Raw genomic sequence first — 11,213 nt, 5'->3', positions numbered from 1 at the left:
CTCCAGTCTGGGTGACAGAGTGAGAATCTATCTCAAAAAAAAAAAAAAAAAAAAAGAACTAAAGATGAAAAGGGCTCATAGATCTTGTAGTAAGAGAGGCATCCTTAAATAATATGCAAAAAGAAAAAGATTAAAACATTTGACTTCAACAAAGTATTTTACTATAAATTTGAAAAGAAACCATAAAAAGGGGAACATCTCAGTCATAATCCGGAAGTACATATTCACCATGCATATAATCAAGAAAGAATCTGTATCCAGAGTATATGAAGAGTTGCTGCTAAGGAAAAGACAGCCCACACAATAGAAATACAGGCAGAGGAAATATAAATGGCACATAAACACTGGAAAAGCTATTCAATTTCACTGATTATCAGGGGAATGCAAAATAAGTAAATACACAGGACACAGTGATGCCTGCCCTGTGTACCAGCTACTCAGAAGGCTAAGACAGGAGGATCATTTGAGTACAGGAGTTCAAGGCTACACTGAACTATGATCAAGCCTGTGAATAGCCCCTGCACTTCAGCCTGGACAACATAGCAAGACCCCAGCTCTAAAGCTACATAAAAAAATTTAAAAATAAAGACAATGTCATGCGATTTCCTCCCACCCTTACCCTCCACTAGATTAGCAAGTCTGTAGAGCTTAATTATGATAGGGTGAGGGTCAGGCAAGTTAGCTCAAGTCTGTAATCCCAGCACTCTGGGATGCCCAGGTGGGAGAGATTACTTGAGCTCTGGAGTTCAAGACCAGTCTGGGCAACATAGCAAGACTGTACTAAAAATAAAAACAATTAGCTGGGCATGGTGGTGCACGCCTATAGTCCCAGTTACTCAGGAGGCTGTGGTGAGAGGGTCACTTGAGCCCAGGAAGTTAAGGCTGCAGTGAGCCATGTTCATGCTATGGCACTCCAGCCTAGTGACAGAGTAAGATCCTGTGGGGGAAAAAAAAAAAATAGGGTAAGGACATGCGGAGATAGGCTCTCTCATACAAATGAATGGGTCTATATATTGGTGGAAACTTCCTGGAGGGCAATTTGTCAGAATCTGATAACACTGTAAAATATGTACATCCTTCTCCCTAGTTCTCATTATCTAACTTAGAGAAATACCCACCCACAGGTGCACAAAGAGGAATGCTTGAGAATTTTCATTGCAGCATTGTTTGTAACATGGAAAAAATCTAAAAGCCCATCGGGGAAGTCTTCTAATTTTTAAAACAATTTAAGCAGAGTCTCACTGTGTTGCCCAGGCTGGTCTTGAACTCCTGGGCTCAAGCCAAAGGAATGCTTCTTTGACATACTATTCAGCAGTGAAAAGAATGTAATAGAACTTGGTGGGCCACCATCAAAATATCTCTAAGACATCTGTTAAGTGAGAAAAGCAAGTTGCATGGAGTTATGTGCAGTTTGACTCCAATTACGTGAAAGAGAAAAGAATGCAAAATATACATTTTATATGTATATATAAGTATCAATTAATAGAAAAAATGTCTCAAAGGATACATACCAGAATGATGGCAATGATTAATTACCCTGCAAGAGTTTTCAGAGGCTGGGCATGATGGCTCACACCTATAATCTTAGCACTTTGGGAGGCGGAGACAGGAGGATCACTTGAGCCCAGGAGTTTGAGACCAGCCTGAGCAACATGGAGAGACCACATCTCTACAAAAATAAATTAGCAAGGTGTGGTGGTGGACACCTGTTGTCCCAGCTACTCAGGAAGCTGAGGTGGGAAGTTTGCTTGAGCTCAGGAGTTTGAGGTTGCAGTGAGCTGTGATGACACCACTGCACTCCATCCTGGGTGACAGAGCGAGACCCTATCTCCAAAAAAAAAAAAAAAAGGAAGAAAAAAATGTAAAAAAACGAGTTTGCAGGGAGGCAGGGAAGATGAAGGCATATTAGAATATGGAAGTTTTTGTTTTATCAAGATTGTTTATTTTTATTTATATATTTATTTATTCAATTATGGAGACAGAGTCTCCCAGGCTGGAGTACAAGTGGCACGATCTTGGCTCACTGCAACCTTCGCCTCCTTTCAGCCTCCCGAGTAAGGGAGTTACAGGCATGCGCCACCATGTCCAGCTAATTCTTGTATTTTTAGTAGAAACGGGGTTCCACCATGTTGGCCAGGCTGGACTCTAACTCCTGACCTCAGGTGATCTACCCGCCTTGGCCTCCCAAAGTGCTGGGATTACAGGTATGAGCCACCGTGCTCGGCCTTATCAGGATTGTTTACATCTTCTTCAGTGAAATTTATTTGCTTAATCTAAAAATTATATAATAATGTTATTAATTGGTGTTTTCAGCATTTAAAATCAATTTGTAAACAAAGAACTGAACAGAATGTAAAGGTTGTCAGACCTGAGCACGCATAGGTAAGGATGTAGCTGGTAGAGGTGGTAGATGAGGGGTATCTCATTGTCTGGCTTTACCTGGTGAAACACTGAGACATTCCCTAAAGCTTGGGGAGCAGGAAATAGAGGCTTTAGTGTATCGTTTAAATTTTCACCATTGCACTCCAACCTGGGCAACAGAGCAAGACTCAGTCTCAAAATAGTAATAATAATAATAATAATAATAAATAAAAATAAAAAGTGCCACACGCAGGGGCTCACGCCTGTAATCCCAACACTTTGGGAGGCCGAGGTGGGTGGATCACCTGAGACCAGGAGTTCGAGACCATCCTGGCCAACATGGTGAAAAACCATCTCTACTAAAAATACAAAAAATTAGCCGGGCGTGGTGACACGTGCGTGTAGTCCCACCTACTCGGAAGGCTGAGGCAGGAGAATCACTTGAACCCAGGAGGGGGAGGTTGCAGTGAGCTGAGATCGCGCCACTGTACTCCAGCCTGGGCGACAGAGTGAGATTTCATCTCAAAAAAAAGAAAAAAGAAAAGAAAAGAAAGCAAAGAAAAAAAGAGGCAGAAGTATTGTGTTGATTGTTTTGGAGGTAAACCCTCAGAACTGACTGTTGGAGTGGGGAAAGGTGGAGTGGAGGTTAGTGCTTAGTGCTTTTCACTGGAGACCCTTCTGTGCTATTTGATTTTGTACTAAAATATGTCTTTACATACACCACACACACACACACACACACACACACACATACTCACACACCCCTACCCACCCAAAAGGTTCTTTGGAAAACTCATCAGCTCCCACCAGGAACCTCTCAGGGCTCCAAAACCAAGAGGCAGGCCAAATGCTGACGGGATAGCTTAGGGTTGCATTGCAGAGGAAGCAAAAAGTGTTTCTAGGAGGTGTCAGGGCCGCTTGGTGGCTGGAGTGTCACATTCCCTAATGAACGTGCAGGAAGGGGGTCAAACACGCCAGTAGCTTCTCACCAGTGTGGATGGCAAAAGCTCGTTTCCTCTCCACGACAGCTTCAGGGCTTAGCTGTTGGTAAAATGCTGAAGGTTCCAAGAAAAGGATCTGCCCCAGCGTGACAGGGCTTATCCCAGGGATTCCCAAATGACTCCATATTCATTATTCTGAATTTTGTTTATTTGACCCACCTTTCCAATTATCTGTCAGAATGTGCAAATCCTCCCTCCCTGCTTATCAGCCACACTCTGGAGATTAGGGAACAGGGTAATGACCCTCATTATCAATACCCCCCACGGATCCTCTTCCCAGGGCTGGTGAGAACGCTCCCTCTGCTTCATGGACTCACTAACCACAGCCTAGAAGACATGATACCATCCGAGTCTTTAATATTTTCCATCTAGAAGAGGGTGATCCTAAAGAAAGGCCAAGGGAATCCTGTGAGGTCAGGAGAACTGTATCTCCGAGGGAAGGGAGGTGGTTGAAGATGTGTCCCCAGATGAAATCAGGGCATAGGGGAACAATGTTACTGCATACACAGTGTTATCACACACCTGGGCTTTGACAAGCTTAGACTGTCCTGGAAGTGCATACAAGATACAGCACTGCTTTGGGGAAGCTGACCAGGGGTTAGGTGTCAGAATAGGAGAGACACTTCTCATCGTCTTCACTGTATTTTTTTTTCTTTTTTCTTTTCTTTCTTTCTTTCTTTTTTTTTTTTTTTTGAGACAGGGTCTCGCTCTGTTATCCAGCCTGGAGTGCAGTGGTACGATCTTGGCTCACTGCAGTCTCTGTCTCCTGGGCTCAAAGTATCTTCCTGCCTCAGCCTCCTGAGTTGCTGGGATGTGCCACAGGTGCATGCCACTACACATGGCTAATTTTTAATTTTTTTGTAGAGATGGGGTCTCAGTATGTTGCCCAGGCTGGTCTCAAACTCCTGGACTCAAGCAATCCTCCAGACTCAGTCTCCCAAAGGTCTGGGATTACAGGCGTTGAGCGATCACACCCAGTCTGTTTTTTCAACTTTAAAGTTGTGTTTGTTGGTTACCAGTTTCCTTAAAGAATACTGGCCTTTTTTTTTTTTTTTTTTTGAGACGGAGTCTCGCTCTGCCGCCCAGGCTGGAGTGCAGTGGCCGGATCTCGGCTCACTGCAAGCTCTGCCTCCCGGTTCACGCCATTCTCCTGCCTCAGCCTCCCGAGTAGCTGGGACTACAGGCGCCCGCCACGTCGCCCGGCTAGTTTTTTGTATTTTTAGTAGAGACGGGGTTTCACCATGTTAGCCAGGATGGTCTCGATCTCCTGACCTCGTGATCCGCCCGTCTCGGCCTCCCAAAGTGCTGGGATTACAGGCTTGAGCCACCGCGCCCGGCCAATACTGGCCTTAATCTGGACTAAAATCTCATGTCTCACATTTTCCATTTTAAATTTCTTTTTTTTTGAGACGGAGTCTTGCTCTGTCGCCCAGGCTGGAGTGCAGTGGCACGATCTCAGCTCACTTCAAGCTCCGCCTCCCGGGCCCACGCCATTCTCCTGCCTCAGCCTCCCGAGTAGCTGGGACCACAGGCGCCGCCACCGCGCCCAGCTAATTTTTTGTATTTTTAGTAGAGACAGGGTTTCACCGTGTTAGCCAGGATGGTCTCGATCTCCTGACCTTGTGATCCGCCCGCCTCAGCCTCCCAAAGTGCTGGGATTACAGGCGTGAGCCACCGCGCCCGGCCCCATTTTAAATTTCTTAGCAAAAAAGGTATAATCCATCTATTCTCTCTTTTTCTTTCTTTCAGCAAATAGCATTTGAGCACCAATTATTTTCTAGGCACTGTGCTTGTCTTAATTACAGATGGAGCAAGAGAGAATCCCTTTGCTGAGCCTGTGCTGTATGGGAGCACCTGGGCACATCTCTCTACGATGCCAGGAGAAGGTGTCATCCCACTGTGTTCATGAGGGACCAAGGAGCACCCGGAGAACACAGCGATGAGCAAGGCAGCGAGAGGCGGGAGTGGTCAGAACATGACGGGAGGATTTTCATGAAGAAAATGAGTGTTATGCCGAGGCTTGCCAGATGAGCTGTGATTTCAAAGGTAAAGAAGAGATGAAGGGCACACAGGCATGGGAAAAAGAATGAGCAAAGAGATGACCATTCAGGGCCCCAGAATGCTGGGGGTGGAGGGCAGTGGCACGGGCAGGATGTGGGGGTTGGAAAGCCAGGGTGCGACCTGGAGGAGAGCTTCCAGGTAAACGAAGGAGGAGAAACTTCTGTCTGTGATGTGGGGAGTCATGGTAGTGGCTTCTGATCAGGGCAAGATAGGAACTGCTCTGCATGGGCATGGAAATGGCAGGCTAAGTGTTCCCAGGCAGGCACTGGTCAGAATCAGCACCTTGGTCTCCTGCCTCCTATGTCAGGGGTTTTGTAGGAGAAAATTTCCAGAAGTATTGAAGCTGTGGGGAAAGACTCAAAAGGGTTTTTTGCAGGAGAGGGAGGCAGGGGGGGTGGAGAAGAAACAAAAATTTAGAGGAAAATGGAAATAATTACAGTTTGATAGATCTATTGACCTACATACTGTTAACTTTGGAGTATTAAATGTTATGATGCTGAGGCCAAGTGCGGTGGCTCATGCCTATAATCCCAGCATTTTGGGAGGCCAGGGTGGGTGGATCATTTGAGGTCAGGAGTTGGAGACTAGCCTGGCCAACATGATGAACTATCACCTCTACTAGAAGTACAAAAATTAGCTGGCGTAGTGGGCACCTGTAGTCCCAGCTACTTGGGAGGCTGAGGCAGGAGAATCACTTGAACCCGGGAGGTGGAAGTTGCAGTGAGCTGAGATCGCACCACCGCACTCCTGCCTGGGCAACAGAGTGAGACTCTGTCTCAAAGAAAGAAATGAATAAATAAATGTTTTAATGTTGAATTTGCATATAACATGATTATGTTCAGGGTATTTAGAGAGAGAGAAAAGAAACCTCTCTGTTCACCTGTCTTACTCTCAAATTTTCTGAGAAAGTCCAGAAAATACCTCAGGAAAAAATGGTTTTCTAGTTTTTTCCCATTTGTGTTATTTTCTCTCATCACTGGCAATCAGGACGTGGAGGAATCATCCAGAAGGGACAGGTTATAAGTTTAATGGAATGATGGGGTTCTTCTCATCTGAATTCTCCGGCCTCTTCTTTGCCTTCTATTGGCCCCAACCTATCCTCACCCTCCCCTGCTTCTCAAACTTAATGCGCATAGAATCTTAATGTGCATAGAACACTCAGATTCCTGGACACTGTCCCCAGCAAAGCCTTTAACATTTTCCATCTAGAACAGGGTTCTAAAGAAAGGCCGAGGGAATCCTGTGAGGTCAGGAGAACTGTGTATCCGAGGGAAGGGAGGTGGTTGAAGATGTGTCCCCAGGTGAAATCAGGGCACAGGGGAACAGCAAAGTCCATTCAGGAGGCCTGAGTTGGGGTCCAGGAATCTGTATTTACACAGGTTTCTCAGGTGATTCTGGACAGAAATCACTACCCCCAGAAACTCCCCCATGAACAACCCCAGACCTGGTGGAAGGTGGGAGGTGCTGGAGCAGTGGGTTGTGGAAAAGCTGTCTGGGGCTGAGAGGAGGTGAGGAAAGCTCAGAGGCAGCTTGCCTCGTGGCTCCATGATGGCCAAGCAGGGCAGGTGGGCCAGCTGGGCCGGATAACACCAGATTAGGGAGACAGGAGTGGTCCAGAGAGGTCAGAGCAAGCAGAGAAGTTTGGCTTATCTGAAGGTCATCTGGGTTGGAGAAGACTTTGGTCCTAAGTGTCTCAGTCCTAATGGATATGCACACCAACAAAACAGCTGGCAGTGCAAAGCACCCACATCCTCACAATTACACCGAGAGCATCCGCAACATAACATCTCCCCCCCTCCAAAAAAAGTCATCACAACATAAAACCCCTAACCATACAGGTTCACAAACAGTCTGCATTTTTTCCACTTTTGTAATCTTTGATTGAGACAGCTTGGTTTAGTAGTATTCCCTGTTCTCCAAACACCTTCCCTCCCACCAGGACAGAAGAGGCTGTTTTACAATTTTTCAAGCCTGACCTGACCCCACAGCCAGACTCTCCACTCAGACCCTCAGAGTCCCAGCTTCTTCCGCTGCATGACAAAGGGTGGCTGCCCTCCCTCCCGACGACTAATCAGCCCATTGTAAAAAGTTTCCTAATCCACATTTGAGCTCTTCTTTTGGCCACTAGCTAATTGCCCAATTATTTTATTTCCCTAACAAAACTCTTCAGGCTGCTGGGAATCCACATTTAGGACCCAGGCCTGTATCTTGGGCCTCAGGAGTCTGGGGGTTTGGCCCTTGTCTGTTTGTCTGCTTCTCACGCCTCCCTGCCCCCTACCCAGCCCCGACCCTAGGTTGACTGAGTCCCCAGCTTGCCTGGGGCTGACAGATGACCCTACTGGCTTCAGGGGGTCAGGGCAGGACTGGGCACTGGAAATAGTTTGAGGGTGTGGAAAGAAGTTTGGTCTGGGAATGGGAAGACCTGACTTTATGGGGGTATTAATCATCGATCATCGACTGTGTGTGTTTGGGGAAGGTGTCATCTCTCTAAGCCTCAGTTTTCTTGTTTCTAAAACACAGGGACAGGAGCATGACCTGGATAGCCAATTTCAGCACTAAGCTCTCTCTGATTTTACAAACTAGCAGGTGAAATAAAGAGGGTAAGTCGTCTGGCTGGACAAACCCCTCCATTGGTGCTAAATGTTCCCAGGCTCCTCCACCTAAGGGAGGTCCCCAATATCAGGAAGGGATCTCAGTTTCCCAATCGTGGACCACTTGCCTAGGCTACCAGCGGCCCCAGGGCCACCCTGAGCACTATGTCCCAAACACCCATCCCTTCAGGTAGGATCGGTCCTTTTAGAGAGGCTGGATATTGACTGTGTAGTTTCACTTCCCTTTGAGGGTCCTGTGCTAAGAGGCCAATGCATAAATATCAGCGAGACATCTGGAGGAGGCAGGGAATCAAGGTGTGTGTGGGGGGTCCCTCCACTTTACTATCTTCTCTGGAAATGAGGTTTCAGTTTAGCTGGTCTGTTACCCCAGGTATAGAAGGAGCTCCTGAACCCCCGGGGACTTCTAGAGGTTCTCAGCCCTTTGGTGTTTCCTAGCTGGAAGAGAACCTCGCGTGGGCATCTGCAGGTCAGGGAAGCAGCAGCACCAGGGGCCTGGCCTCCCTCAGCCCTGGAACAGCAGGTCCCTGCTGAACCAGAACGGGGGCCTGCGAGGTCTCATTGTGAGCATCCAGTCTCAGGGAGCTCCCAGTGGGTCTACATGTTGGGTTTTTGGGGAGGGGGTAGTGGCATGCAAGGACAGCCTGGGTGTTATATCCTTGGCACCAGTGATAAGCCACAGGGCTTCCTGTCGCCCAGTGGCAAGGGTAGTGGACTATTGCATATTTATGAAACACCAGCCCAGAATAGCTTCCAGAGACTGAGGCCCACAGGTCCTGGCTTGCCTGTAAATGTGACACTTCTGCACCTTTTGGCCTGACTTAAGACCCAGATGTTTGCACCAAGTAAGTCCTTCCCCTGTTAATCACTTGCAAAGGAAGGCAACAGCTTCTCTTTTGAAGAAAGCTACGCTTCTCACAGAGAGAACAGGAAGTCCTGTTTGAACCGGAAACAGTGGTGGGAATTTATATTTCACAGGATGTTCCAACTATGGGAGATGAGTGCCAAGATGGGATTTGAATTCCACCTTGTGAATTACACAAATCCCATGGAAATACACATGGGAGAGAAAAGAAAAGGGAAACAGAGAAGCAGCTGAGGTCATGCGTGATTCTATGACCCCAAGGGTCTCCTTTTCCCACCCTGGGGTCAGCTGTTAGGATTTCTGTATTTCCTCTTACCTTGGCTTGTGGACACATGTGACCAAATCCCTGTTCTTTCTCTTCAGATACCCTGAGCTCTAGCACCTACTATCTGTATGACCTTGGGCTAATAAGACAACAGTTTTATGCTCAGTTTCTTCATCTATAAAATGGAAATAATAATGGCAACTTCCTCCTCAAGTTATGGTGAGAATAAAGAGTTAACAATAAATATAAAACATTCAGAACAGTGCATGGCCCACAAGCACTATTAGCCATTGTGGTTATTATTTATGCTTATCTGTAGAGATGGGGTCTTGCTATGTTGTCCAGGCTGGTCTCGAACTCCTGGCCTCAAGTGATCCTCCTGCCTTGGCCTCCCAGAGTGCTGAGATTACAGGCGTGAGTCACACCACACTCAGCCCATTACGATTATTATCAGTGTTATTCTTATCCCTCCCCCTTCTCTGATGCTAAACACTCCCCCAACACACACACTACTAAAAGCCCCTTCAGACAGTAGAATAGTTCTGCAGTGTGCTCTCCCCAGTGAGCTGGTGGACTGGCTCATGCCACCAGCACTCAGCTGGAGCCCAGGTCATTTCCAGACACAGAACAAGAGACAGAAACCTAGAAAGCAGAGGCCAGAGCTGCCTAGAGGCATGGCCTGTCCAAAGCCACAGGTACTGGGGGCAGATTGAGGTGGGAGCCCCCCCTCGCCGCCTCCTCAAACACACATTTTAGACTGGCTGGGTTCAAATATGAGACTTCCATATACATATACATAAGCAAATGCTTATGTATATGTATATATATATGGTGGCATGAAGTCCCTGGGCTTTCATCCAAAAGAAATTCCAGCTTCGAGCAACAGAAGATTCCCTCTTCCTCTGCCTGAAATGTTTGAGGACAGAAGCAGGGGGATGACATGGAGGGACCTGTCAGTGACACAGCATTCCCAAAAAGGGGCCAGAGTGCCCCCACTTAGAAGGTGAAGGGGGATGCCCCTTGCCCGCCAGCCCCCTCGGCCCAGGGTCCTTGTCCTCCTCCAGCATCCTTACTCACCTTGCATGTGACAGAACATGGGCAAGTGAGGCTGTGGAGTTTTGGGAAGAGCTTTCCCCCTGCACATCCTCAAATCCCCTATGCCAGTGCCAGGAGGAGATACCTACAGAGACAGACACTCCATTTAGCTCCCAAGCCCTTCATTGAGGTTTGGGAGCAGGTCACTTCCCCAGGCAGTACTCTGATGTTGCATCTGCAAGATGCACCTGAAACTGACACCTGCCTCCTAAGGGCTGTGTGAATACACATTCAGAGCTTAGAACAATAACTGGCACATAGTGAGCACTCAGGAAATGTGTGCTATTATTATTGTTGATAGTTTTATAAAAAGCCACGACCTGGCCAGGCATGGTGGTTCATGCCTGTAATCCCAGCACTTTGGGAGGCCGAGGCAGGCAGGTCACCAGGTCAGGAGATTGAGACCATTCTGGCTAACACGGTGAAACCCCATCTTTCCTAAAAATACAAAAAATTAGCCAGGCGTGGCATGCACCTATAGTCCCAGCTACTTGGGAGGCTGAGGCAGGAGAATCACTTGAACCCTCTGCCTCCTGGCAGAGGTTGCAGTGAGCCTAGATCACACCACTGCACTCTAGCCTGGGTGACAGAGCGAGGCTTCGTCTCAAAAAAAAAAAAAAAGCCACGACCCTGTGATTGCAGAATTTAGGCGGATAATAATGATGGCAAACCCTTACAGAGTGTTTACCTGTCACTAGACACTGGTGTTAGCGTCTAGTGAAACAGTGAAACATCCTGCATGTATTAATGCATTTAATCTTCACACAAACCCTATGAGGAAGATCTCACTATCATCACCCTCTTTCTGTAGATGAGGAAACTGAGGCACTGAGAAGTTAACTAACTTGCTAGCAGGTCAAACAGTTAGCAGATGGCAGGTCTCATATGTGAAGACAGTCAGTCTAAAATGTGTGTCTGAGGAGACACAGGGGGGATCCCACCTCAATCTGCCCCCA

Source organism: Trachypithecus francoisi, unplaced genomic scaffold (genome assembly GCF_009764315.1).
Source record: "Trachypithecus francoisi isolate TF-2019V2 unplaced genomic scaffold, Tfra_2.0 Lachesis_group5, whole genome shotgun sequence".
Classification (NCBI taxonomy): domain Eukaryota; kingdom Metazoa; phylum Chordata; class Mammalia; order Primates; family Cercopithecidae; genus Trachypithecus; species Trachypithecus francoisi.
Note: the sequence above shows the minus strand (reverse complement) of the source record.